A 26,693-nucleotide genomic window follows, 5' to 3' on the forward strand; every position below is an offset into this window, starting at 1 on the left:
CAAGGTGAGGATTTAGCCACTGAGTCATTACGTCAGGCCCTGAATTTATTTTTTTAAAAAATCATAGTAATGAAAACTACTTGCAGGGTTTTCAAGAATAAAATCCTCTTATCTTGGGCTCATAAATCTGTACAAAGCATCTGGTTTGGCCAATACATGCTAAAAAATATGGAATTCCCCTCAAAGATATCATGTATAAATAGAATCTTCAAATTTAGAATATCCAGCCACAGATGGTCTATAAGTATCAACAAAAATGATTTTCCCTGCCAACATGAATCTCATAAACCAGAAATCATTTTCTGGGCTTGCAAAGACAGACAAAGCAGGTCCACAGATAATTTTAACTACATGCTTGGCACTACGTAAGGAGCTTCATTACAAGGCCTGTAAAGCGTTACTTTAAAAACAAAACCTGAGTACTCCTTATAGCAAAGGCACTGGAGCCTTTCCACGAAGAGGGCCTGGTATTCTTGCATTTTCCAGTGAGATGGAGCAGCAATTATAGAAGTGAACATTAAAAGCAGAAACAACTCTGTGAAAATCTTGAGCTGGGCTCTCTTAAACATTTGAACTTATTTGTCCTTTTTTTCTCCCCCTGATGATCTAAATTTCCAACATTCAGTATCTGTGCTTCTGTTAACCATTTAGTGACTATAAATGCAGTGGAATGGCCATGGAAATATAAATACTTGGGTGCAATAATTATTGACAAAACAAGGAACTGGCGTTTGTGCTTCAGTAGCTTCCCCACTGCTCAGAAAGGAAGAAAGCGAAAGAGACGGGGATGAGTTCTTCATCACTCTACCAAGCCGACTTTCTAAAATAATTAGAGCCTGCAGCACAAAGGAAATTGTTTGAAAATGATGGGCAAAACCCTTTTAATGGCCTCGAGGCTTCTGAAGGTGGTGAGTTAGGTAAGGCAGGGTCATTAAGAGGCAGAATTTAGAAACAACTTGAGACCCCTTAATGGAACTTAAATGATCCATAGTTGTGAAACACAGACATTCTCAATGAAAACTGCCAAAATTCAATACTACATAGTTTTGAATAACATTTGATGTTCTATTTATTTCAAAAAAGAGAGGTATTTTTTGACCCAGTTCACATCACTAACCAGAGTTGCTCTATTTGCCAGATAAATAAATCTCCATTGAATGCAATTTATGGAATACAAGAGCAATTTACAGATCAATTTAGAGCTGTATGTGGCTTACCTGGCTTTGTAAAACTACTTATGAGAGTGAAATAAATCAATAAAGATTTATTAAGGTTTTCATTCTTAGCATGGGTTTTGAAATGGTTTCTTACCCATTATAAAAGAACATTAACATTTTTTTTTAATTGAAATATTTTACTTCGCATCTCAGATTCTTTTCTTGCGTTGACCCTTTGTGTTTAGTAAGTATATTTTATACACAGTCACGGTGTCACAAAATCATTAGTAGAGGATGCCCAGATTCTGTGCCAAGACACATGTTTGAAATTACAATGAACATTATTTATGTACATCATGTTTCTGAAAATGGAAAGAATGTATAACATTTAACCTTTGTGAGCAGCATTTGCAGGCTCAACTTATTTTAAAAAAAAGAAATCAAAGAAGCTGGCTGAAAATCCAATTCATAACATATGTAAGAAAAATTTAGTAGCTTCCCCATATTGGCACATATTACTTCCAAATACTTTTAACTTGGAACTTCATCCATGAAAATCAAGATATAGTTACCTGTTTTATCATAGGATTGCTGTGAGTTGTAGATGGTTGTTTAAGAGTTGTGTAGGTAATCACAAGTATGTTTAGTTGTTATGACTTTGTAGCACCTTCCAGCCATAAATGCAGTCTATTGCTCTACTATTAATTCTACGAAGGCACTGTGACTCACTCTGGCCTTTGGAACTCCATGGAAATGCCAATCTATAGCTTATGAACACACTTTGCACACTATTATTTTTTCTTGGAACCTGTAATTGAATAGGTTCAATGGCTTGCTGGACAATGGGACACATGAGGTCCAGTTGTCCTCATGATCCGTCAACAGCCAGTTCCTAGAAGCAGCAACACCTGGCTGACTATAAGGTCACTGTAGACCCATATGTGAACCCAACTGAGACTAGAACAACCGGGCAGTTAAGCCAACCCAAAGCATGAAGCTGCAAGTTTAAGAGGTAAGTAAAAGGCTGTTGTTTTTAAATTGTGGAGTAGTTTATTACATAGCAAAAGCTAACTAGCGCAGAGTGTATGACCCTCATTATACTCAACAGAGGTACAGTAAATTGCCTGAGATCAACCAGCTGGTATATAGTAACACACTGCCATTTAAGGGCCCATACTCCTAGCCACTGCACTATACTAAGCCTTTCTGATCTAAATGAGAAAGCACATATTGTGTGCCTTCTGCATGCTTATGTGTTTGGCTAGACATATTCCCTATACTTCATGGAGCATACAACATCTGTTTTGCTTTTTTCACTAATGAAATTGCAATTTAACATTTTTTCTCACACCATTGCCCACACCTAAAGTGCATTTTCACATTTTCCCCACTTTTGAAATCTGCTCAGATGTAACCACCTCTCTGGAATCCTTAATGTTATAATGTTAAAAATGTCCTCATGTGGAAAATAGCTATGGTTTCTCCCTTCTTCCTTTATCCTTACCTAGTGTGATTTTTTTGATAACTTCTCAACACTCGGAATTCAGACCAGCCTTATGACCTGCACAGGGCAAGAAATGTGGCAGGAGGGATGGTATGCCAATGAAACTAAGCCTGAGTATCCTGCATGCTTTTATTCATTCCCTAGGGAGTCGTAGCTCCGTGATTCCCACAATCCCAGGTTAGCCCCACTGAGGGATAAGAGGCCACACAGACCACAGTGAACTCAGATGGCTTTTCTCACCTGATGCCCCAGAAATGCGAGACAGTTGTTAAGACAGCAAAGCCAAAGCATGGCTAAGCACTGTCGTAAGATGCAGCCTCACTGAGATGAGAGGACTCACTATTCTGCTCAGCTCAGCCCAGATTGGAAGCCACTTTATTTAGAATTAAGAGCTAAATAAATGGTCATTTAAAGGTGCACAGCTTGTTACGAAGCCACACATCATGGATCTCTATTGTGCTCTTTGTACAGTGCTCTTTTGCCCTCCTCTGACATTTTTAGACTTCTTGTTGGAATAGCACACATATTCACTAAATGGCCCTGAGTGAATGACTAAATGACTAAATATTCAATTGCACATATAAGATTTATCTGGCAAGACAGAACTCTGGCTTTATATTTTTACTTTGTAGTACACAACTTTCATCTTTCCTGGCAGAGTGATAGAACAATGTTTAGTTCAGGACCTGACACACTTAGCAGGTGTACTCGGCGAATGTTATCTCCCATTGATCCTGTATCTGAAATAAGACACCAAACAAAACAAAAGCCATTTGAGGCATGTAGGGTGCTTTTCTTAAACGCTTTCAAAACCACAACACATTCTGCTGGTATTTTTAGGAGGGAGATTTAGGGCAAACGACATGCTGATTTTTTTTTCTTTTTCTCAGATGTTGGCAAGTTTCTTACTCTTGGATAGCATCAGGGAACCTGAAAAAGTTCACGGAAAAATGGAACTAAAAGATAAGACCTTATGGTTCCAAAATTTTGAAATCCATACATGGGTTTTTCTTTTTTTTTTTTTTCAGCATGCCTATTTTTCAGCAACTTTTTCAAGACTATGCATGGATTTGAAAGATTTTTGCACCCAATTTAACTTGTCTATTAACTTCACTTTCCATGAACTTTTTTGATTTACCTTTGTATACCACTCGAAATAATTGCACAGCTACTTAAGCCACCCATCCAATCACCAGAGTCTCAGAGTTCTGCTATATGAAGGCCAGCCGACTCTCCTGCTCTCTCTCGCGGCAGGGAGTTCTTAACTCGAGTTGCATATTGGAAGCATCTGGAGAGCGTTATAAAGCCTTCAGAGATTGATTTAATTTGGGGGTACCGCCTGCATATGGAGACTTTAAAGAGCCTCTAGGGTAATTTTACGGAGTAGCAAATAGTTGAGAATCACTACTCAACTTTTCTGAATGCTTCTACCAGTCAAATGGTTATTATCAGGTTTTACTGTAAAGGCAATCCTAAATTAACCTCTTTTATATGCTTGAGTTTAGAGCTTAGCACTCCCATCCACGTATTGACCAGGCCCGACCCTACTTAGGTTCCAAGGTCGGGCGTGTTCAGGGTGGTATGGTCGTAGACCGAATACTATAGCTGAAAAATAATTTCTTATAATAGACAATGATTGGCTGAAAAGGAATTAAGAAATGATTATTAAATGAGTAACTTCCTGATGATTAACTCAATAAGTATAACTCAAACACTTGACAGGGCTTAAACATCTAAAATATAATTAGATATTCAAAATTTTACTGGTCTAATTAAATAAACCTAACACTATAGGCTGTATTAAATGTTACATTGAGGCCAAATTGCATTTAAGTTTTATATAGACAATATGAAAACACATTAGTCTAATATCTCTCTAAAAATGTACCTTAGCATATAAGTTACAACACTTGCCACTAGTAACTGCACATTTCGACATCTTCGCGTGATTTTTGAGTTCAGATTTAACGCTGCTATGTTTAAAATAGTTGGCTTCATCTTCCTAGCAGGTAAAAGTGACTTTTTATATAGGAACAATGTTCCTTTTAGCAACTGCTGGATTCCTTAACCGGGGTGGGGCTGGCAGAGATGGGGAGAGGAGGGTATGTGGGGAGAGGACAGGACAGGGGTGTGGGGTTGACTTCAAAAGTGCCAAAAAATGGTAAGTCATCTTACGTCACAACTTAGAGAACACATGTAAATACACAACCTGCTTTAGTACTCACATTTCATCCTTCATAAAATCCATGGCTCGAATCATAAACAGACCTCCAAAACATACATTCAGACTTCAAATGTCTTAAGTTCCAGGCTATCCAAGAGAAAAAGGGTGTATAACCCTCTGATTGCACAGACAGCAAAACTGGGGTCTGGAGAGGTTGAACCAGCCAAGCAGTGGCCATGAGTGGCTGGCAGTCTTGCCAAGGACAACTGAACCGTCATCCTCTGACCTCTCAGGAATCACCGGGAAGCCACAGCAGAAAGTGTTCAATCCCTGCATTTGATCTCCAGTTTTCTCCAAATACTTGGATTTTTATCAACTTCGCTGTAGCTGGCTGGGTTCAGTAGAGAACCCTGGCACCTAGAGAAATGATCACTTTCTAAATTCTTCTTCTCGCAAAATGGCCTGAGGCCAACTAGAGTAATTTATTATAAATACATTAGCTGTAGCTTTTCTAGCCTCTTATTACATCTTGCATTAGCGTGGAACATCTGTACAATTAATCAGTCAATACTGGTACATTATTATTACCTAAGTCTACACTTAATTCTGATTTCCTTAGCTTTTACCTAACGTCTCCTTTCCTGTTCCAGGACCTCATCAAGGATAACATGTGTTTTATCCCCCCCCCTTTTTTTTAATTTCAAGCATGTGTATATGTGAAGGAAGTTGAAGGGAGGGGGGATGTTTCTCTTCTGTTCAGCCAACTAGAAGCCACATGCTACAAATTCCTATTTTTGTGTCCTCTAATGTAAAAGAGAAGGGTATATGTTAACGGAGTAATCTGGAGGTTTCATTATGAGAAACATACGGTGGCTAAGAGAGGGTTAGATGAAAAAATACCTGACATTTGAATGGCTGGATATAAACATTTGGTCTCTGATCTGAACGTGAATTAACAAAATCTGCCAAGCAAGGAATAAAGTAGAGCAGTGTGAGAATTCAAAGTTAACAAAAAGGCAGTTCATATAGAACCACAGTAATGCAGAATAAATAAGTAATGGCTGTTCCATTTGTCATCATTTACTTTTGGGGAGTTTGCATTTAAAAAAACTCACATAAATGTAATGATAGTCTCCTTGCCAATATTTGTGCAAAACATTTTCCAAACAAGACTGATTCATCTTACTCTGAAATGAATTGTTAGATCATAACAGAGAATGTTAAAGTGTTTGCCTCCCTTATAGAAATGCCAAACATTTCACTGTGCCTGATGCTGTACTGTAAATAGGGAAATTCAAATGCTAAAAGTGTTCTCCAAGTTGCCAAACATAGTTCTTCAACATCCACTTCCTAGTATAAACGAATAGTTTGAAAATGAAAGTTAGTTACAATTCACATGGGGATGCAGCTTACATCAGTAAACTAAGCATAAAAGACATTTTGTTTACATGCATTTTTTTCTTAAATCATATCCATTGAAACGGTTCTTCACACATTTACTAGATGTATTCAGCAACAGTTAACCAGAAGACAACTTGGTTTTCAGTTACAATCGTTACAGCCAAGCAATATCAACATTGCTGAAAAACAAAACAACAACAAAACAAGCCACAAGGCTAATCTAACAGTCTAAATTTGCTAGCTGCATTGGGATCTAACGATAGATGGAGATTATAAATGGCAAATCCTTTGAATGTTATATGTTGTGTATAAACTAAAATTGAAGTATAGGTGAGGTGGTCACAGAAGGTGGCTGGGAACCCGCATTTACTTTTAACATATTGGTTACTCATTACTATGTCAATTAATTCCATAATGATGTAAATTTTTGCTGATGGTATGTTGGAGCTTTCAATTGACTGGGATGATACTCTGCTGGCTCTGTCATCAGACCAGAGAGGGTATACCTAAGAAGCCGTTGAACTTGACGGGACAATAAGATGCTGGACTCTATGTTTGGTACACGCTTGCAATGGGGAAATCTCAACTGAACTTGAGCTGTGGTTATGCAATAAGGTGGAGGAATCCACCATGGTGGGAGGGTTTGGGGAGGGGTGGGGAGAACCCAAGTATCTATGTAACTGTGTCACATAATACAATGTAATTACTGAAGTTAAATAATAAATAATTAAAAAAAAAAAAAAAAAAAAAAAGACAAAGCGAAAAAAAAAAAAATGGCAAATCCTGAACTTGAGAACTATCAAGCCTACCAAGTAAAAGATAATAAAATAATGCCTCACTATATAAGAATGCAAAGACATAAAATTCTTAGAAATGTTTTTCTGATTAAATAACAAAAGATTTCTTAAGGAAAATCACTTTTTGTGGTCAAAAGAATAATGCATTGGAAATGCTATTGGTTTAACGGTTGTTATTTTAGTAAACATAAATATCTACCTTACAGCAGGCAAGGAGAGCCTAAGTAGCATAGGGCTTGCCATATTTAGAGTTAGCATCATCCTAGGACAGGAATCTAAAGAAGATGCTTCTATGATGTGGACAGAGCAAGGCAGGGCAGTAACAATTTGATAACATTTTCTTCTAACCAGCTAATTCTCCCCTGGGTCTTTAATCTTCCCTCTGTACTGACCAGACCTCACATTATCCAATTATCTATCATCTACTGGAGAATGGCAAAGTTCTCTTTAAACCAAATACAAAGAATCATGCCAACATCTTTTCTTTATTTCAGTAAAACAATTCCCCTGTTTTAACTTTGCCACCCTTCACAGGGATATTTAAAATTTTTGTAGTGTATATATGTGATGACTCAAGTAAGTTTTTTTTTTTAATTTTAGGTAAGTTATTGTTAAATTTTGTATTACCGAGTTCATTTAAATAAAAGCTGGCAGGGCCAGTGAGGTAGCTTATCAAATTATTCTTCTGTCTGCAGTGCTAGGATCCCATATGAGCACCAGTTCAGGTCCCAGCTGCTCCTTCTTTGATTTAGCTCCCTGTTTATGGCCTGGGAGAGCAGCAGAGGATGGCCAAAGTGGGAAGATCCACATGGGAGACCAGGAAGAAGCTTCTGGCTCCTTGCTTTGGATAAGCTCAGCTCTGGCTATTGAGGACATTTGGAGGGTGACTAAGCAGACAGAAGATCCCTCTCTGTCTCCTCCCCTGTCTGTAACCCTTTAAGTAAAATAAATAAATGTTTTTGTAGTTACACTGTGAAATTTTTCCTACCTCACCAAATCTCTTACAGAATGAAGTTCCTGACTGGCAGACACATTTTGAAATGCCATCCTTGTATATTCTTGATATAGGGATCAAATATGTAACATTCAAGCCTTGTTTCATGATATCAGAAAACACAAATGCCATTATTTAATGTTTAGGCATTTTACACTAGATTAAAAGCAAATCACCTTGCAATTTCTTTTGTGTAATTATAAAATAATGAGACAATACAAAAAATCTTAAGCTGCTGTTTTAATTTCTCTGCAATATATATGTTACTAGCTTCCTAGGACAGGTTTGAGGACACTGGTGGGCACTTCAAACATTTCACAGAAAAGTGGAATTATGAGTTAGGGAATACGTATTTGGCCTACCAGTTAACACAACTGCATTCCACATCAGAGGAACTGTGTTTAGTTCTGGATTCAGTTGCTAACTCCAGCTTCCTGCTTAGGCAGTTCCTTGAAAGTAAATAAGATCCTACGACTATCAACTTTCAGCTCTTAGTTGTGGCCATGGCCAACCCCTGGGTGTTAAAGACACTTGGAAACTTCCAAAGTGTCTGCACCAACCTACAGTCCCACCAGCAGTGGAGCAGGATACCTGAGCAGGATCCCTTTGCCCCAACATCCTCACCAGCACATGTTGTTTGCAATTTTCTGAACGTGTGCCACTCTCATTGGTGTTATATGGAACTTCAGTGTGGTTTTTATTTGAATTTCCCTTATTGCTAGGGAGTTTGAGTGTTTTTTCATATGTCTTATCCATTCAGATTTGTTCCTTTGAATAATCTTTGCTCATTTTCTTCACATTTTTCTTTTAAATTTTTTATTTTAGATGATACTTACATAGTTGATCGGTTGGGAAGGATTGAGGGTCAGGGAAAAGTGGGTGTGAGCATTGTTTCCAAGTTTTCCATTTCTTTTTCCTGCATCAGGGGAAGAGGGGAGAGACTAGGAGAGAAGCCACACCCAGCCTCCCAACTGCTGCAGTACCTGGGAATGGGGAACGACCACCCAATATTGACCCAGAGTCCTGATGCGGTGTATGCTCAGAGGATTCTGCCCAGGCGGTTTCAAGAGTTCTGAAATGTTGCTGATCCCACTGATCCAAGGATGAGTGAACACTGTTTCAATGTCCATTGTCTGACACAGTCCACCTTAGAGTCTCCATTTGCCCAAACATTTGCTGTCATTATTGGGTTAGGATAGTTGTCCAAACTGTTCTATTCTCCTTTCTCTGCTATCCTTCACCATTTGTTAATGGTTTGCTTGCTTTGTTATATTTATGGAGTTTTTTTGTATATCCTGGTATCAGTCTCCTATCTGTTGTGTTGTGTGCAAAGATTTTCTTCCACTCTGTTGGTTGCTTTCTTACTATGTTGTTTGTTTTCTTTGCTGTGCAGAAGATTTTTAGTTTGATGTAGTCTGATTTGTTTGTTTTGGCCTTGAGCTTTCGATGATTTTTCTAGAAAGTCTTTGCCTACGCCTATATCTTGTAGAGTTTTTCCTATATTTTCTTCTAGTAGCTTGATGGTTTCTGGGTACAGGCTTAGTTCCTTTATCCATTTAGATTTAATTTTTGTGTATGATGAAAGGTGAGGGTCTTGTGTCCTACTTCTGCAGGCTGTTATCCAATTGTCCCAACAGCATTTGTTAAACAGGCCTACTTTTTCCCCTAAACTGTTTTCTGTTCTCTTGTTGAAGATAAGATGGCTGCACATGTGTGGGCTCTTTTTTGCTGTTTCTATTTTGCTTCATTGAACTTCCTCTATGCTTCTGTACCAGTACCAGCCTGTTTTGATGACTACTGCCCTGTAATATGTACTAGGGTCTGGAACTGTGGTCTCTCCAGCTAGATTCTTATTCTTCAAGATAGTTTTGGCTATTTGTGGTCTTTTGTGTTTCAAGATGAATTTTTGTAGACTGATGCAGCCACTTTGGAAGTATGGAGAATACTCAGGCAACGAAAAATTTACTTACCACGTAACCCAGCAATCCCACTCCTGGGAATATATTCAACAGAACTGATATACATGAGAAAGCAACCTGTACCCTTGTATTCATTGGAGCACAATCAACAATCTCAAAAACATGGAAACAACCTAGAAGCTCATCAAACGAAGAATAGATAACATGTGGTACAGCTACTCCATGAAATACTACTCAGCTATTAAAAAAAATAGAATTTTATCATTTGCAACCAAATGGTCCCAACTGGATACTATTATGCTCAGTGAAATAAGCCAATTCCAAAAGGACAAATATCAAATGTTCGCTCTAATATAAGAGTACCTCTACTGAGAATGCTAAACAAAAACTAAGGTAAACAAACATATGCTTGTAATCTTACAAATGAAGGATGTAATGGGGCCCACAGCACCAGCAATCATAGAAAATCAACAGAATGTATCTCTACAACTAAATAAAAGCAGACCCCCCAATGAAACTTCCAAATATACCTACACAACAAAATATTAAACTTTCCATCCTTACCTATGTCAACAGTGTCAGGACCCACATAAAGAGCAGAAAGTTGGAGTCAAAGACTACATTTGGCAGACTATTTTACTACAAAGCACAAAGGACAATAGAGGGAAGATACTACAAATTTATAACACTGTTTTTGCTACATCTCAGAGATCTGATATTTTTTTGATTCTCATTTCTTCAAAGTTTTTTTTTTCCTTACTAATTTCTTCATTGACACAGAGGTCATACAGTAGCATGGCTTTCTTCAAGAAGGCTTTTTGATTTTCCTTTTCTTCAGTGACATGTTGGTCATTTAGTAGCAAGTTATTTAACTTTGTGTTGTAAATTTTCTTAAAAAAAAGATACTTGGAGAGTGTCTTAGAGGATAAGCACTCCCCATGTTCTCTCTCTCTGCCTCCCAACTATATAAATTTAAGTATTTAAAAAAATTTGTTTATCATAAAGGCAGATTTACAGAGAGAACGAGACACAGAGAGAAAGATCTTTTGTCTCCTGGTTCATTCCCCAAGTAGCCGCAACAGCCAGAGTTAAGCTGATCCAAAGCCAGGAGCCAGGAGCTTCTTCCAGATCTTCCACATGGGTGCAGGATCCCAAGGCTTTGGGCCATACTTTGCTGCTGTCTCAGACCACAGCAAGGAGCTGGATGGGAAGCGGAAGAGCCAGGATATGAACAGGCACCCATATGGGATCCTGGGGTGTACAAGGTGAGGATTTTAGCCACTGAGTCATTGTGCCAGGCCCTTAAGTACTTTTTATAATATGGAGAAATTGATATTATGAAAAATGCATAGAAAAACATTTTTAAGTACCTTCACGAATACAATATTTATCTAAGCAATAAAAAGCCAAGTTGTATATGATGATTAGTATTTTTCTATTTTTAATTTTATATCATGTATATATCCTTAGAAGTCAATATTTTACAAATATATTAAGTTGTTCAGAGCCTTGAAAAGAATAACACAACAAATAACCATGTATCCAACACCCAGTTTGGGAAATAAAACACTGTTAACACCACAAAATTCATGTAAATGAATTTTGCTCCAACAACAGCAGCTTATAACAGTACTGTTCCTTGTGTTTGCTGTCTGAATGGTTTAAACAAGTTACCCATTCCATGTATAAAGGAACTGCACCTGACAAATTAGAAAAACAAATTAAAACCTCTATGGGAGCCTGCTGTGTTGATATGAGTCACAAGCCTGCTTGTCAGTGATGGCTTTACATACTCAAAGAGATCTTGAGTTATTAACTGCTTTTGGAAGCAGTTAGGTAATCATTTAAGAATTAATATTACAGAAATGCAAGTTGGATTTGAACCTTTATTGTGCTGAATGATATAAAAAATCCCTGCAAGACTTCTGAATCCCAAAGTAGTTTGTCAAGTAACTCTCAGGAAATCATGGCCCATTCTCTGAAAATGGTAAGTTAGAGATGAGTGATGGAAACAGAACCCAGGATCAAGATAACACAGAGATGGTGGGAAGACGCACAAAAGAAGTTGTGCCAACAACAACCTTTGCTATGGACACCTTACCCCTGGAATAGCAACTGAGACTCCAAGCCTCCCAAAGTTTCTGCACGTTTTGCAGGTTCTGAATGAATACTTTTGAGTACAGAGAAACAAGAGTCAAATATCATAGTACATATAAAGGAGCTTCAAAACTGTTTATGGAAAGATGAAATTAAAATATAATTTTAGTGCAAAAAAACCTTTTGGAATCCACGTGTAGTTTCATCATAATATACACTTCTCCCTGAAGTGTTCTAGAAGATCCCTCCCATGCCAAAGCAGGGCAGGTCTACTACATGTGAAGGATGTGGTTGCAACCTGCCATGCTTGCAGAGCATACATTGGGAAGTGCTGTGTTAAGGCACAGGCCTGCAGAAGTCAGTCTGTCCTGATGGCACATGGAGAGAGGAATGATCTAACATCCACCACCTGACACAAGAGCCTTTGTCATTGGCTGTGCTTAGGGCCATGCCAAATGCTACTGGACCCACGCATAAAACAGCAATAAGGAAGGGACTGAGCCACTGCCCTCAGCCTTTCCTTCAGTGAGGGTCAGGGGACCTGTTCACCCTGAAAGCAGTCAGAGGAGCACCTGCTGCTCCGCTCACCACACAGCTTTAACCTGCATCCACTTGGAAAACTGGAAGAACAGGATTTACAAATTCTTCCTTCACACAAGTAAACAACAATAGAAGGGTATTCACTTCCAAAAAGCGACAGTGTACCATGGTGTGTAGATGCCAACATGACATGGTGTGAAAGTGGCAGTGTTCTACAGTGTCTGTGCCCCTGAGGGGAAAGCATGTGTGTTTATCGATCATAAAGAGATGTGACAGTTGAGCAAGCTCTGGTGTGGTCTAGGAGGTGCTGCCTGAGTTGGAATCTTAATGACCAGGCCCCAGAGCAGATGGCTGGATGCCAGCGCTGACTTTACATCCACTTGGCAAGCTACAGATATTCTCTGAGCTTTCGTTTCCTCTTAAGTCAAATGGGAAAACTAACAACAAAGTAGGGTGGTCAGGTGAATTAAATTTTCAACGTCTGGAAAGTGGTTAGAACAGTTCTTGTGTCACAGTGTGTATGACATAAATGTTTGTTCAACAAAACAGCATCAGTACGTGCTCGCTCTGATTTTCCACAAACGATATGCATTTCTGCTCACAATAGACAACACCAACACATGCCACGGGAAACATAAAATGCTCACATCCCTCCTTTTAAGCAGCCTCCTTTGACTAGTTACAAGGACACTTAGGAGGCCAGCGAACATGCTGAATTAGCTGTCTGCCAGTTCCCACTGCTTATGGGAGAGTTGTGGTCACATTCCAAGGACAGCTAGGCTGTCACTAGGACATGCTAGAGACCAGGCCCTGCCTAGAGTGGTTACTGGGGGTTTTGTACAGAGAAAGGGTGGCCAGGGTCACAGATGGCCAGCAATCACCATGTATGTGGCACTATCTTCCTCTCTCTGTCTAGTCCCTCTGCCAGAGGCTGTGCCTCCCAGGAGCCCCCAGTGGACGGGGAAGGGTGGGTCCCGCCTCTGCATTTCTTCCTTCAGCAATTCTTGACTCAGATGTTGCAAAGAATGAAATAAAAATTACTTTTAAAATGGATAAAAATGTACCAAGTACAAACAGCAAAAGGAAAAAGGTTTGGTAAAGTTTGTTTGATTTTTTTTCCTGGTTTCTTTGCTGCTATTTACTTGAATGTGTCATTATATATATACATATATATATATATTACATCTACATTTTTAAGAAGATAATTTTCACAAATGCAGTCAAACAAATATATTTTTAAAAAGTGAGAAATCTAACAACAACAAAACAAGGAATATACATGAATCACGCCACAGGAATGGGGTAAAAGATAATTTTAGTTGCACAACAGAAACTCTTATAGAACCTACTTAAAAAGCTCAGAGAAGTTTGCAATAATTTAAAGACCTGTCACAAATGTAATTTTAGAAATCTCATAATTTATACTATGCATTTTTTGGTATAAATACCCAGGGTATTATAATTACAAACATGATGCAAGGCAAGTTTTGGGAGTAAGGATAAATCTCGCAGCACAAGACTGATGAGCGACTCAAACTTGGAATTGGCAATGGCCTCTATATACCTGCTATCAGGGTTGCTCTGTGCAGGCTCTCCAGGACTCCAGCTTACCTGGACACCCTGGCTCTCCAGGACACCCTGCTTGGGAACACAGCAGCCTGCAGCCTGGTGGCATCATGTTCTGTCTGGTGTGAGACACACTGGTATGAGGCACCTCAGGGGTTCTCAGGGACCACTGTGTGCTGAGGTCAGCGAGAGGTGAGAACATGTCTCACCATCTGGCACAAATCTGCCTCTTTATGTCCCAACACAGGGTTTGCACAGTACTGTCACCCCATTCTTCCACACTTGTTGCCTTTGCAGTTTGGAACATTTGGGGACCGAAGTTCCTCTCACACTGTTTCTAGTAGGGCACACTTGCCTCCCTGCATTGTTTCAATGTGCCTTTGCCTCTTAGACACCACAATCTTGCCTCTGGGAAACAACAAAAGACATGCCTGTGTCTTCATGTACAACAATGTGAGTGCAAATGTTTCAGGAGCAACATCAGAGCAGGACTGGAGTATCCAGAAAGTATTTCTAAACTCCCCTGATTTCAATTCTTACTACCACATTACTTAGTTGGGCACACATAGCTTTTTTAAAGATCTCCCTCCAACAACCAACACAATGCATAAATAATTCAGTCATTCTGAAAGGGAAATACTTCACCAAAGTATGACTTGCATTCATAGTAAGGAAAAACTATTAAAAATATATATGCTAAACACTTCCAATGCTGAACTGTTGCTTAGATTTAGAGATTCCCCACTGCTCTATTTTCCCATTCTGTATGCACAGCATAGATTCCTGCCAAGACTATTACAGTGAACAAACAATGTCCTCTCTGTCAGAACAGAGAATGAATAGTATCCCAAATTCTTTTCTAATGTACAGCCTGCATTCTCACCCCAGCCCCTTCACAAGAGAATAACCAGGGTAAGAACAGAGGGGGAAAATATGACTCTCCCTTGCCTCTCTAAAATGACCTTCCAGAAGGCCGAGAGCTGAGCGATGCCAATCATACACCCACGTTTCATCAGAGAAAGCTGGCAAGTGTATTTTCTTTTGCATCAGATCTTATGGCTTTGCATTTCTTTATGTACAGGTAAACAAATACCCTCTTTAAGAAAAGGAGGAGGTGTTTCATCAGATACACTTTCAGGAGTTAGCTGAAAGCTGAAAACTGAGCAGCAACAGGGAAACATCACAAAAATGACACAGTGAAGTGTTAAAATATTGGCAGCTGACTCATGAACGCTGGAGCTGTGTATTAAGTTCAGCCGCTTCTGTTCAGCCTTATTTCTACCAATCCACAATTTGCAAAGTGCCAGAGTTTCTACTCTGAAACTCACAGAGTGTGCATACAGATTCCACAGCGGGTTCCCTCCCTGCCGCCTTCTCTCGCTCACAAACACACCTTCTCTTCCTGAAACAGGTGCTACGGGCATGATTTTTCCTAAAAAGGATTTTCTCATGAACCAAGCAAAGGATAACTAGATAGAGATTTTCAGAGAAAAAATGTAAGATTTCCTAAAATCTTATACAGACCAGAGTCTTTGTGTAAAATATTTTAAGTCAGGTTGTTTCCCGTGTAGCATGAATATTAGCAAATATTTCACTTTAACCCTTAGAGGGGATTACCCAACTCTGCTTATACAAGAAGAAACGCTGTATCTGCAATCAAACCACAGGGGTTTTGATTTCCGTGAGATTCTGAAACAGGAGGGGAAAACACCATGCTTCTCCTCGCCTCCCTTTTTCCCACACAGTTAAGCAGTGCTCCCACATTCTGCCTGTCTTCTCCTGGTAACACATTGAGAAGGGGCTGCAGGACATCCCAGGCGCTGTTTGTTGGTCTCCTTACCCTCGCCCTCTTCTTCTACTCCAGTCTGAATCAGACAAAAACAATTAAACCTTTGTGCGGTATCACTGCAATCTGAAACTTTAAGGATGTGTCCTCTTGTTGGCACAATGGTAATATTTACCTTGGCAAAACGTTTGTCCGAAAGTGTATTCCAAATTCTGGCACTGTCTTCCCTTTGGAATCTTGTTCGACTGAAAGTTGTCCTTTCCTTCTTGGTCTGGAAACAAAGGGAAATAGTTAGAAAAAAGGCAGATGGACACTGTGAGAAATACTTGCCTGGTCCACTGTAAAAATGATAGCTTTTTTCTCCACATGAACTTTTTATTTCTTCCTAAACAAAGTAAACTACAAGGTAGCGGCAAAACTGCAAATAGTAAGGTATAAACAAAATTGTTTTAGCAAATAGTAAGGTATAAACAAAATTGTTTTAGCAGTCAATTCCGTGTCTAATTAAACACAAAGCATTTGTTCTTTCACATTTCTCTCATAAGACAAACAAATCTGTTTTTATAACAGAATTCAAGTAACTGTTACCCAAATCTGAAATAAAACATGTAACTTATTTGAAAGGAGCATCTGTGTTTTGTGGTAAGATGTAATTTAATTGTGAAAATTTTATTTATTTTTAAAGATTTATGTAATTATTTGAAGGCAGAGCTTACAGAGGGAGACAGATGAGAAACCATGATCTTCCATCCTCTGTTTCACTCTCCAAACGGCCACAACAGCTGGAGTTGGGCCCATCCAAAACCAGGAGCTTAAGTCTCCCAACTATGCTCACTTGAGCCACTCTCTGTCATTTTCTCAGGCCAACAGCAGGGAGTTGGATCGGAAGTGGAGCAGCTGGGGCTCAAACCAGCACCTCTATGGGATGTTGATGTGGTAAGTGGCAACTTTACCCACTGTACCACAACACCAGACCCTGAAAATTGCTTATTAAAAGGGGACACTTTAACACAAGTGAACAGGGTCGTCCTTGTGACATACAGCCCTAATCCCAAATTATCCCTTCACACATTCCACTGTGGAAATTGGGATGATGCATACAAATGGAGGAGACCATAGAGATGACTTCCCTTATTCCTGCTGACTCGCCTGCAGCCTAATCTCATCTGTGGTTCTGCTCTGTCTTTGGTACCTGGTCCTTCCTCTGCTCCCTTCCTCTCTAGTTCTCTCTCATCCCCAGACACCTGTCTCTTGAATTAAGGGTTTGCTTTACATAAGACACCATGATAGGTGCACAGTGATAAAGAGGAGAGACAGATGGAAAGAAAGCATGAATGTTTATAATAAAACAAAAGTATCCTAACAACTGAGTAAGATTCCAAACCTTCTAATTATATTAGCACACTGAAGCACAATACCTAATTTTAGTGTTAACTCAATAGAACATGAGCCCTCTAGCTTTGCATCTGCTACTGATTTTTTAGGATCATATATTATCATCTTAGCTTGGGTGTTGTGTCTTATCACGATAGGGCAAGCACATTGTTGTATCTTGAGGTACATCTACTATTTCCCTGGCAGATATGTGAGAAACGGCTGCTTTTTGTTTGTCATTACGTTCAGCTACATTATGTTCTTTCTTCCCCGCCTCTTTAAATCCATAAAGATTAGAGTAAGACACACACAATCACAGGCTGTCTTCCTTCAATGTGACTCTAGTCTTTTCTGCCAATTGCATAAACGAAGAGAACAGAGCTTGCTGATGGCTCAGCAGACAACTGAATTTCCACGCAATGCTTCTACTCTTTCCTAAGATCACAAATCAAGCCTGCTTCCAAATCTTGGCCACAGAAATTTAAACTTGAATTTCACCTGTAAATGCCACTTTTCCATTTCTTCATGGAGAACTCTTCTGAAGCAGTTAGAAATACAAGCAAGATTAGATGATCTAAAGCAAAATGCTAAATAAAAAAATAAAATGAAAATATTTTTCTTAAAATGCCAAATCCTATAATTTTGTACCAGCAATACATATTTTAAAAATTTATTTATTTGTTTTGAAAATTGGCATTACAGAGATAGAGAGGTATCTTCCATCTGCCGGTTCACTCCCCAGTCGGCTGCAAGGCTGGCTGGTACTGGAACAGGCTGCAGCCAGGGGCTGAGCTTCATCCAGTTCTTTCACATGAGTAGCAGGAGTCCAAGTACTTGGATTATCTTCTGCCCAGGAGCACTAGCAGGGACCTGGATTGGAAGTGCAGCAGCTGGGATTCAAACTGGCAAACATATGGGCTGCTAGTGCTGCAGGCAGCAGCGTTACCTGTTATGCCACAATTCTGGCCCCAGCAATAAGGATTCTTTCATTACTACATGAGCAGAATCTGATTTGAAAACTGAACTTGACAGTAGATTTAATAACATAAAATTAATGCATAATTTTACATCTTCAGAGTAGACAGTTTATGAATAAAAAATATTCTAAGGAAACAAAATAATCAAGACAGAGTGCTACCACCATAAAAACATACAGATCAATGAACTAGAACCTGGCATCATCTAAGCTCATATATTTATATACCTTCAATAATGTGGTCAATTCATTTTTCAACAGGGATGCCAGAACTAGCTGATGATGTTTTCATAGAAGAGTTTTGTAGTTTTACCTTCTACATCTAAGTGTTGTATACAAATTGAGCTGTTTTTCCTGTTGTCTGAGTACAGCTTTACTGTATAGGGCTCTCTAGTTGTTGAAATGATTATTTCCCTCCATGGTATACCATCACTTGTAAGAAATACCTAAACTGGGCAAACATACAGCAAAGCGTACACTTGTGTTTTCTTAGCTAAGGCTGCAGGATTTAGGAGGTAGGAAGGGGATAGTAGCTAAATGATAATCAAAAGTTAAGGTAGATGGCTACACAACTTTTCAAATATATTAAAACTGCTATATTTTTTAAATAGACTTTTTTTATTTGAAAGGGAGAGTGACCAAGAGGGAGAAAGAAGCAATGCTTCGTTTTCCAAATGACCATCCAGCAAGGGCTGGCCAAGGCGGAAGCCAGCAGCCAAGAATCAGGGTCTGCCGCAAGAGTCTCAGGGACCCAAATACTTGGTCCATCAATGCCTGCCTTCCCAGGTGTGTCACCAGGAAGCTGAATCAGAAGCAGAGCAGCCAAGACTGGAACTGTCACTGTGATGTGGGATGCTGGCTTTGCAAGCATTTGTTTAGCTTGCTCTGCTACAACACTGGATACCCGCCCTCCCTTTTTGTTTTGTTTTGCTAAGAGTTTTATTGAGATACAATTCACGTATCTTACAATTCATCCAATTAACACCTGTAATCTGGTGATTTCCAGTAATATTGTGAGTAAGTTTTTTTCTAGTTTGCTGTATGGACAATTTTTGTGATGACTGCTGGCAGATTCTTAACACTGATGATGACAGTCATAAGAAATTCAAATAAGCCAATTTTGGGAGTTCATGATGTGCTTTGTCAAATAACCTTAAGGCTTGTTCTAACAAAAGCCCCTCAGAACAATTGAGATGAAATCCAATTCCTGAATGACTAGATAAGCAGCTGATCAATGATTTGGAGGGAGTCATTGGCACTGCTCACTTGTTCCCAGCCCATAATTTAACAGGGTTGTCCAGAGTCAGAAAGGATTCCTTTGGGTGGGGGAAGCCATTTATTATGAAATGGAATTCCGAATAGGTGACATTAGCAGGTCTAAGTTTTGTTTACTGGATTCTTCACATTGCAACATGGAAAAAGGAAGGTGTCTAATTAGATGACATTTGCTTGTGTGAAATGTTGCTTTGTTGCCTGTCCATTACCAGGCACCTGTCAGCCTATTCCCTTCTTCATAATCTGGGATTGTAGGGATAGCAGCTTTATCATAGCAATACCCTCATATTTACTTTGAATTTAAAAAAATCAATTCATTTAAATCAGCAAGTAGATGCTAAATGATTAGTACATTCTGGTTGCTGAGATTCATTCAGGGCTTAGTGCTTAGATACACGAAAGAATGAAACTTGGACGGTCAGACCTCAGTATCATGGGAACTTAGGAGTCATTTCTGAGACAACAGGTACTGTATCTGGAGGATAACAAGGGCCTTCTAGAACACAGGTGGCTATCCATCCTAGTGGCCAGTGCTGGGGTGATATACCATCTCAGTAGGCAGATTAAAGTACAGTATGTACATTCAGCCAGCCTTGGCAAGGCTGTACTATGTTAATCCACAGATAGGGTGTGGTCAGTGGCATGCTCCAGTGAATGGTAGGGTAGGTTGAAGCCTCTTCAGTGGTTCCTTCTTTTATCAGGTTCTGCGAGGCCAAGGTGATGGCTGTTAAAAGAACAGTTAATGAGAAGAAAGGGAAGGCAGAAAGAGGAGATCCTCTGGGGGCACATAGTTTCACTTTCTGGTTTTCTAAGTGACTAAAGGAGAACCAGAACAGAGAACAATTTATTTGGACAGCTGGACAGGAGTGTTTTTTTTTCCTTTTTTTTAAACCAGGTCTGGTACCCTGTTGACACACATGGATTTCATACTTGACTAAAAGGCAATCTCAGTTTCATTTCAGCACAGTGTTGCTAAGCCACCCTACTCATTGCTTTTCTACAATGCAGCAGGGAAAGACGGAGGGAGGGGGGCTTCCAGTGATCCCTGTGCATTTACGTTTCTTGGTTTTGGGTCACTGTGTTTGTATTCTCTTCAGTTTTTCCCCTGTCATCTTTGACAGTAGCTATTTCTCCTGGCTTTGGTTCATATACTTACAGAGTTCTATCACAGTGAACTCTGATGCCCAATGATGACTGAGACAGGAGTAGGCTCAAACACCAAACACCTCCTTCCCGAAAGAGAGCAATTTTTCAGTCAGGTCCCTCTGAGTGCAACTACCAAATCAGTTTTTAATTCTGCTCATCATATATAACTTCTGTTTGTCCAAATAGCAAATATTTGATATGCTTTTCTAATATACTTTCAATAGCAAAAACATTATCTGCAAACAAATGATGTTATTTCCCATGCACCTACCTAAATTCCATGATGGGTTTAATAAATCATCAGTACACTAGAGATCAAACTCAAAGCACAGATACTTCCTTTCATTAAAATTTTAATATTCAGCTCTCCAAGTAAGCACTTAAGAAAGCTATATTAAATATGCTCATGAGTACAGTAAGGACGGAGATAGCTAAAGACAGTTCACGGGGGCTGAGAAGCACTGTGCCGGGCAGTGTTGGAAAACCATAACTAACAATGCATTTTTCTCCCTCATCCAAGGAGTCTCATTTTCTTGGGCTGCTCTTCTTTCCTGGTGCTTTCTGGCCAGTTCTGTTTGTCGGTTCACCCAGCTGTGCCTTTCCCTCTCCCCCTTTCCCCCAGCCCCCAGCTGCTACGGCTCACACTTCTAGGCTTGCTGGTATTTACTGTGTTAACAGTTCTAGTCTTCAAGCCATCTGATGTCGCCTGCTTCATTTCTCACACACTTGAACAGCTGAACTTCCCCATGGATGCAATGCAACAGTCCATTAAGAGAAAAATGCTTTCTGGGTTGTACTCTTTGCATAGAAAACAGGAAAATGAAAAAGGCAAGAAATGACAGTTCAGAGAGGTGCCAAAGAGAGGCCACTGGGAAGATAAGATGAAGGGGGGAAAATCATACATTTTTTTTAGTCATCAAAAAGATCATAGACATGATACTGGAAAAATAGTTAATTCTGAAAATCCTCTTAAATGGTGCATTTTTAATGAAAATAATCCCCTTTCCAAGAGGAATACATTTTTCTTCAATTCTGGGGAGCTGAAGGTAAAAATCCTTAAACATCTATCCTTCTCCTATCTACAGGACTTGGGGAAAATAGATCCTATTAGAATAAATAGATTGAGTTATTAACAGATGACATTTTATTTTTTTTTTTTATTTTTTTTTTTTTTAAGATTTATTCATTTTATTACAGCCAGATATACACAGAGGAGGAGAGACAGAGAGGAAGATCTTCCGTCCGATGATTCACTCCCCAAGTGAGCCGCAACGGGCCGGTGCGCGCCGATCCGAAGCCGGGAACCTGGAACCTCTTCCAGGTCTCCCACGCGGGTGCAGTGTCCCAAAGCATTGGGCCATCCTCAACTGCTTTCCCAGGCCACAAGCAGGGAGCTGGATGGGAAGTGGAGCTGCCGGGATTAGAACCGGCGCCCATATGGGATCCCGGGGCTTTCAAGGCGAGGACTTTAGCCGCTAGACCACGCCGCCGGGCCCCAGATGACATTTTATTGTAAAAACCTTCAATTGGTTAGTATGTTACCTGGGAAGAAGCTTAAAAGGCACTGATTTAGTACAAGGCTCATCTGTATGCATGTACCCCAGGTGTGCTTTGGTAAGTGTTCCTTGAAGCTTCAAACAAGCAGGGAAATAATCCAAACGGCCAAACCACTTAATCGGACACACACACACACATGCACATGCACACACACCTTTTTCGTAGGCAAAGAATAGAATAGTTCATAATATGTAAAACTGATGTAGTTAGGAAAGTTAACAATAGGCCTCTCAGACACCTGAACAGAGAGTAAGGTGATATTCACAGTGATGTTAAAAAGATGAACTTCAGTATTTTAATGCTGCTTTTGAGAACAGAAAATTATGAAATGACTCTGCTAATTACGGCTTTATAAATTGGTAAGAAATGTTGGAAAGCATTCTTAGACTGTGTCAACAGGGCCACCAAAGAATTTCACTCATTTATTTTCTTTATTCACTTGTCAATGTTAATTCCTCACTCATGACTAAAAAAGAACAAAAGTAGGGATACTTCTTGTCCCTTCCTCTCCACATCTTTGGGAAGCTGTTCTTGGCCTGGGACTTCTGCTGCCATTTGGAGAGCCACCTTCTGCCCTGACACCATGCAAATGCTCATCCCACCTCTGCTCTGTGAGGGTCACCTCACAGCAGCTCCTGGCACACTGCCCTCTCTGAAACAGAGCCCTCACATGGCTTTGCATGTCCTGAGTTCATGGGAATCTACTTCCTCTTAGAAGTTCCAGCCACAGAGTCAGCTCAGCATTGAAAAGGGACCCTCACACAGTTCCTGGCTGTGCCATTCATGTGGACCTGGGTCGACCTGTAGGGTCCTAGAAAAAGGTGCATGGGAGTCCCAGGGATTTGCCTGGCAGTGTGCCACATTCTGTAAGATCTGTGTGCTTAGTCGCTCAGCTTCAGAGTGGTGGTGCAGGGCTGTGTCTGAGTGGGGCATGTGACAGTTTGGCATTTGGCACATGCACCATACGGACCCAAGTAACCCCATAGTCTCTTCCTCTAAATATGCACACATGGACCGTACACAGCAGCTGCCCATTATCCCACAGGGAACACATCGTGAGGCTCCTGCTGGGTGCCTGAAGCACACAGCATTCTTCCTTCTATACATGCACACCCATGGTAAAGCTCAATTTATAAATTAGACAAGAGATGAACAACAATAACTAATAGTATAAGGAGAACAATATACTGTAATAAGATCTATTTAAAATCTATGAACTGTTTATTTCTGGAATTTTCCATCTAATATTGTCAAATGATGCTTCATCATGGATAACTGAAACTAGATAAAAATGGATTCTATCCCTCTCCCTCACACATGCACACACACACCCAGCCACTTGAATCTTTGACATCGAAAACTGTCTGCTAACACCCCACCAAAAACTGGGTCATTAACAACATGTTAATGTGACCAACTAGCTCTTATGACCTAGGCTGGTCTCATGAGCTGCTACTAAACATTTTGACATTTCAGTCATTTCTCTGAAGGAAACTAACAACTACAAGGCCTAAGTTGAATTTCAGAGAAATTCACACTCAGTACCAAGGACATTCTTCAGCATGCTTAAGCTTCTTCATAAAAATTCTTGCAACAGTAAGTGCTCAGTAAATGGGGACTATATTATGATTTACAAAACATGATTTCTTTAGCAAAACTGAAAGTGTCATGATAGAGTCTGGCATGCTATGTTTCTGCAGTGGCCACACTTTGAATATGGTTATTGTATGTGCACAAATACATGTGCTGGGTGTCACCTTTGTGAGCTGAGTGAAGGCAGTCCCCCAAAGTCATATGCTGAAATTTTAATACCCAGTGCCTCATAAGTGGTCACTGTTGACATAATTAGTTAAGATGGGATCACACCAGAGTACCCAGAGGAGGGCTGCAGCAGATTCTCACTGAGATGTAGGAAGGCCCTGGTGACACTTGGGTATCAGGCCTCCAGCCTCCAGAACAATGAGATCATCCATGTCTATGGCCTAAGCATCTCAGCCTGTGGTACTTGCTGATGGCAGCTCTAGGGAACTAATTCAGGGCAAGCATGATGAAATGATCCTATTTCCTTATATCCTAATCCTTATAGGCAGAGAGATAGGGTGGTATTGTGACACAGTGAGTTAAGCTGTTGTGGCATCCCACACTGGAGTTCAAGTCCGGCCGCTTTGCTTCTGATCCAGCTCTATTTGGTATGTCTCAGAAGCAGTGCGAGGTGGCTCATATACCAGGGCCCCTATCATCTACGTAGGAAATAAGAGTAAGACTCTTGATTTCTCCTCTGAGCTGATCCAAACCTGGCTATTACAACCGTCTGAGTTGTGAACCAGCAGATGAACCACAGATGGAAGACCCTTCTCTGTGTCTCTCTCTCTTTCTTCATCCCTCTCCCCCTGCCTCTCTTTCTACCTCTCTCTTTTCCCAGTGTGTGTTTGCTGTCTTATACATGCCTACATATATAAATGTAAAAAAAATCCAATAAAACCATAGAGATTAGGGTAAGGATGAGGTCTTATTACCTTATATTTCATATCAGGAGGCTTATGTATCAACCCAGCTGCTACAATGGAGTTATTTCCTAATTATACAAATAATTCAAACAAACACTGAAATAACTGGCAGGTTCACCATAGCTCATTATACAATTCTGAAGAGGGAGTTTATGTTTTGAAACATTGTTTTCAGTAATAGCTCCAGGGACTAATTACCAAAGCAACAAGAAGCAGAGTTAATGAGAAAACTTTCAGGATTTTTTTTTTGTGTGTGTGTGTGTGTGTGTGTGTGTGAGAAAACTTTTGAAAGAATTCCATAAGAATTTGGATTCCCTAGGGAATGTATTTAATTTATTGGGACACATTGTATGTATTACAATTAATGCTCCAGATCATTTATTTTCTTTGAAGCCTCCTCTTCTTGGTTAATTTGTATTCTGCCTGGTCTTTGAAAAGTCGCAGAAAAGTTCATGCTTAAGGGTTGGTCATGATTCTCCTTGTATACTTTCTAGGCCCTCAGTGTCTAAGAGCCTTTCCGTTCCATTATTCAGCATCTGTGTATATTTTAAGAGTTAGATGAATAGACTTCTAATTTTATACAAGACTTACTTATTTACTTCTCTTGAAAGAGTTACAAAATAGGGAGATCTTCCATGCACTGGTTGATCTGAGAGAAGGTCACAATGGCCAAGGGTGGGTCAGGAAGATAGCAGGAGCTAGGAGCTTCCTCCAGGTCTCCCATGTGGGCAGCAGGGATCCAAAGATGGGAGACATCTGCTGCTGCTTTTTACAGGTGCATTACATGACAGCTGGATAGGAAGTGGAGCAGCCAGGATATAGACCAGTGCCCATATGGGATGATGGCATTTGTAGGTGGAGGATTAGTCAATTGAGCCATTGGGCTGGCCTTCTAGTTCCAATTATTAAACTGTACTTATTTGATAGGCAGAGAGATAGAGAGAAAACCCTTCATCTTTGCTCCACTCCTCAAATGCTTTTAGCATCAGCTGGGTCAGGGTAAAACTGGGAGCCAGGAACTCAACCAAGGTCTCCCATGTAGGAGGATTGAAGCATTGGATGTGAGCCTGATCTCTCTCTGTTTCTTTGCTTTCCAAATCCATCAATAAACAAGGGTTATTCATAGTATGACTAAGTTTCTGTAATAACAGATGAGCAATTGATGGTCTAGTGTGGTTTTTAGTACACTGGCATTTTCCAAATGTCATTCATTTTATTTAACATGCAGAATATATTTTTTGTGACATGTTTATAGTAACAACTGGCCTTCCATGTAGCTAAGATTATATTTTCTCTGCTGCATCTCAAGATGGAGGACAGAAAGCAGTTTCCTCATCAATCTGCAAAAGTAGAAGGAATTGGTGTTGTCTGCAAGTCCAGAAATAAGAATTCCAAATAGCCCAGCCTCTAACACAACAGCAAGAAGCAAGCAACACAGCAGTAGCTATGAGAGAAATACATTTTTCCTTGGTCAGTCAGCAACAGGGTATTTGCATGGTAACTACCCTGTTGTTAAGCAGTAGTACAGGCAGAACAATTTACACAAAACCACCACATGAGGAAGTAGCAAAAGTAGCCTCTGCAGAGAGAATGAGTAACCACAGACTTGGATGCTACAGAATTTGGTTATTTGAAAGGAGATGTTGCAAGGAAGAAAGGTCTGTTGGTCAGGGGCACACCCCATGGAAGATCCATGGCCAAGAGACACTCTGCTTGTCCACTTTGCTCCTCTATATTCATCCGCTCATCTGTATACTTCTATCCTCTGAGGACTTCAGTAGTGAAGATAGTAGTGGTTGTAGTATAATGGCTGGATTGGAAGTGAAGCAGCTGGGAGTCAAACTGACACTCATCTGGGATTGTGATGCTATAGGTAATGGCTTAACCTACTGAGCTACCATGCCAGCTCTTGAAATTTTTGAGTATCCTTATC

The 26,693-nt window shown here is 39.9% G+C and overlaps 1 protein-coding gene across 1 annotated transcript in view; it reads right to left on the reverse strand.

Moving 5' to 3' along the window:
- PAG1 (phosphoprotein membrane anchor with glycosphingolipid microdomains 1) overlaps positions 1-26,693 on the reverse strand; it is a 172,934-nt gene that overhangs the window by 53,191 nt on the left and 93,050 nt on the right. Inside the window, exon 3 of the mRNA XM_004588075.2 lies at positions 16,101-16,196. The gene's annotated coding sequence lies outside the window, so the exon portion shown is untranslated. The remainder of the gene's footprint in view (positions 1-16,100; positions 16,197-26,693) is intronic.

This window comes from Ochotona princeps, chromosome 9 (genome assembly GCF_030435755.1).
Source record: "Ochotona princeps isolate mOchPri1 chromosome 9, mOchPri1.hap1, whole genome shotgun sequence".
Taxonomy (NCBI): Eukaryota; Metazoa; Chordata; class Mammalia; order Lagomorpha; family Ochotonidae; genus Ochotona; species Ochotona princeps.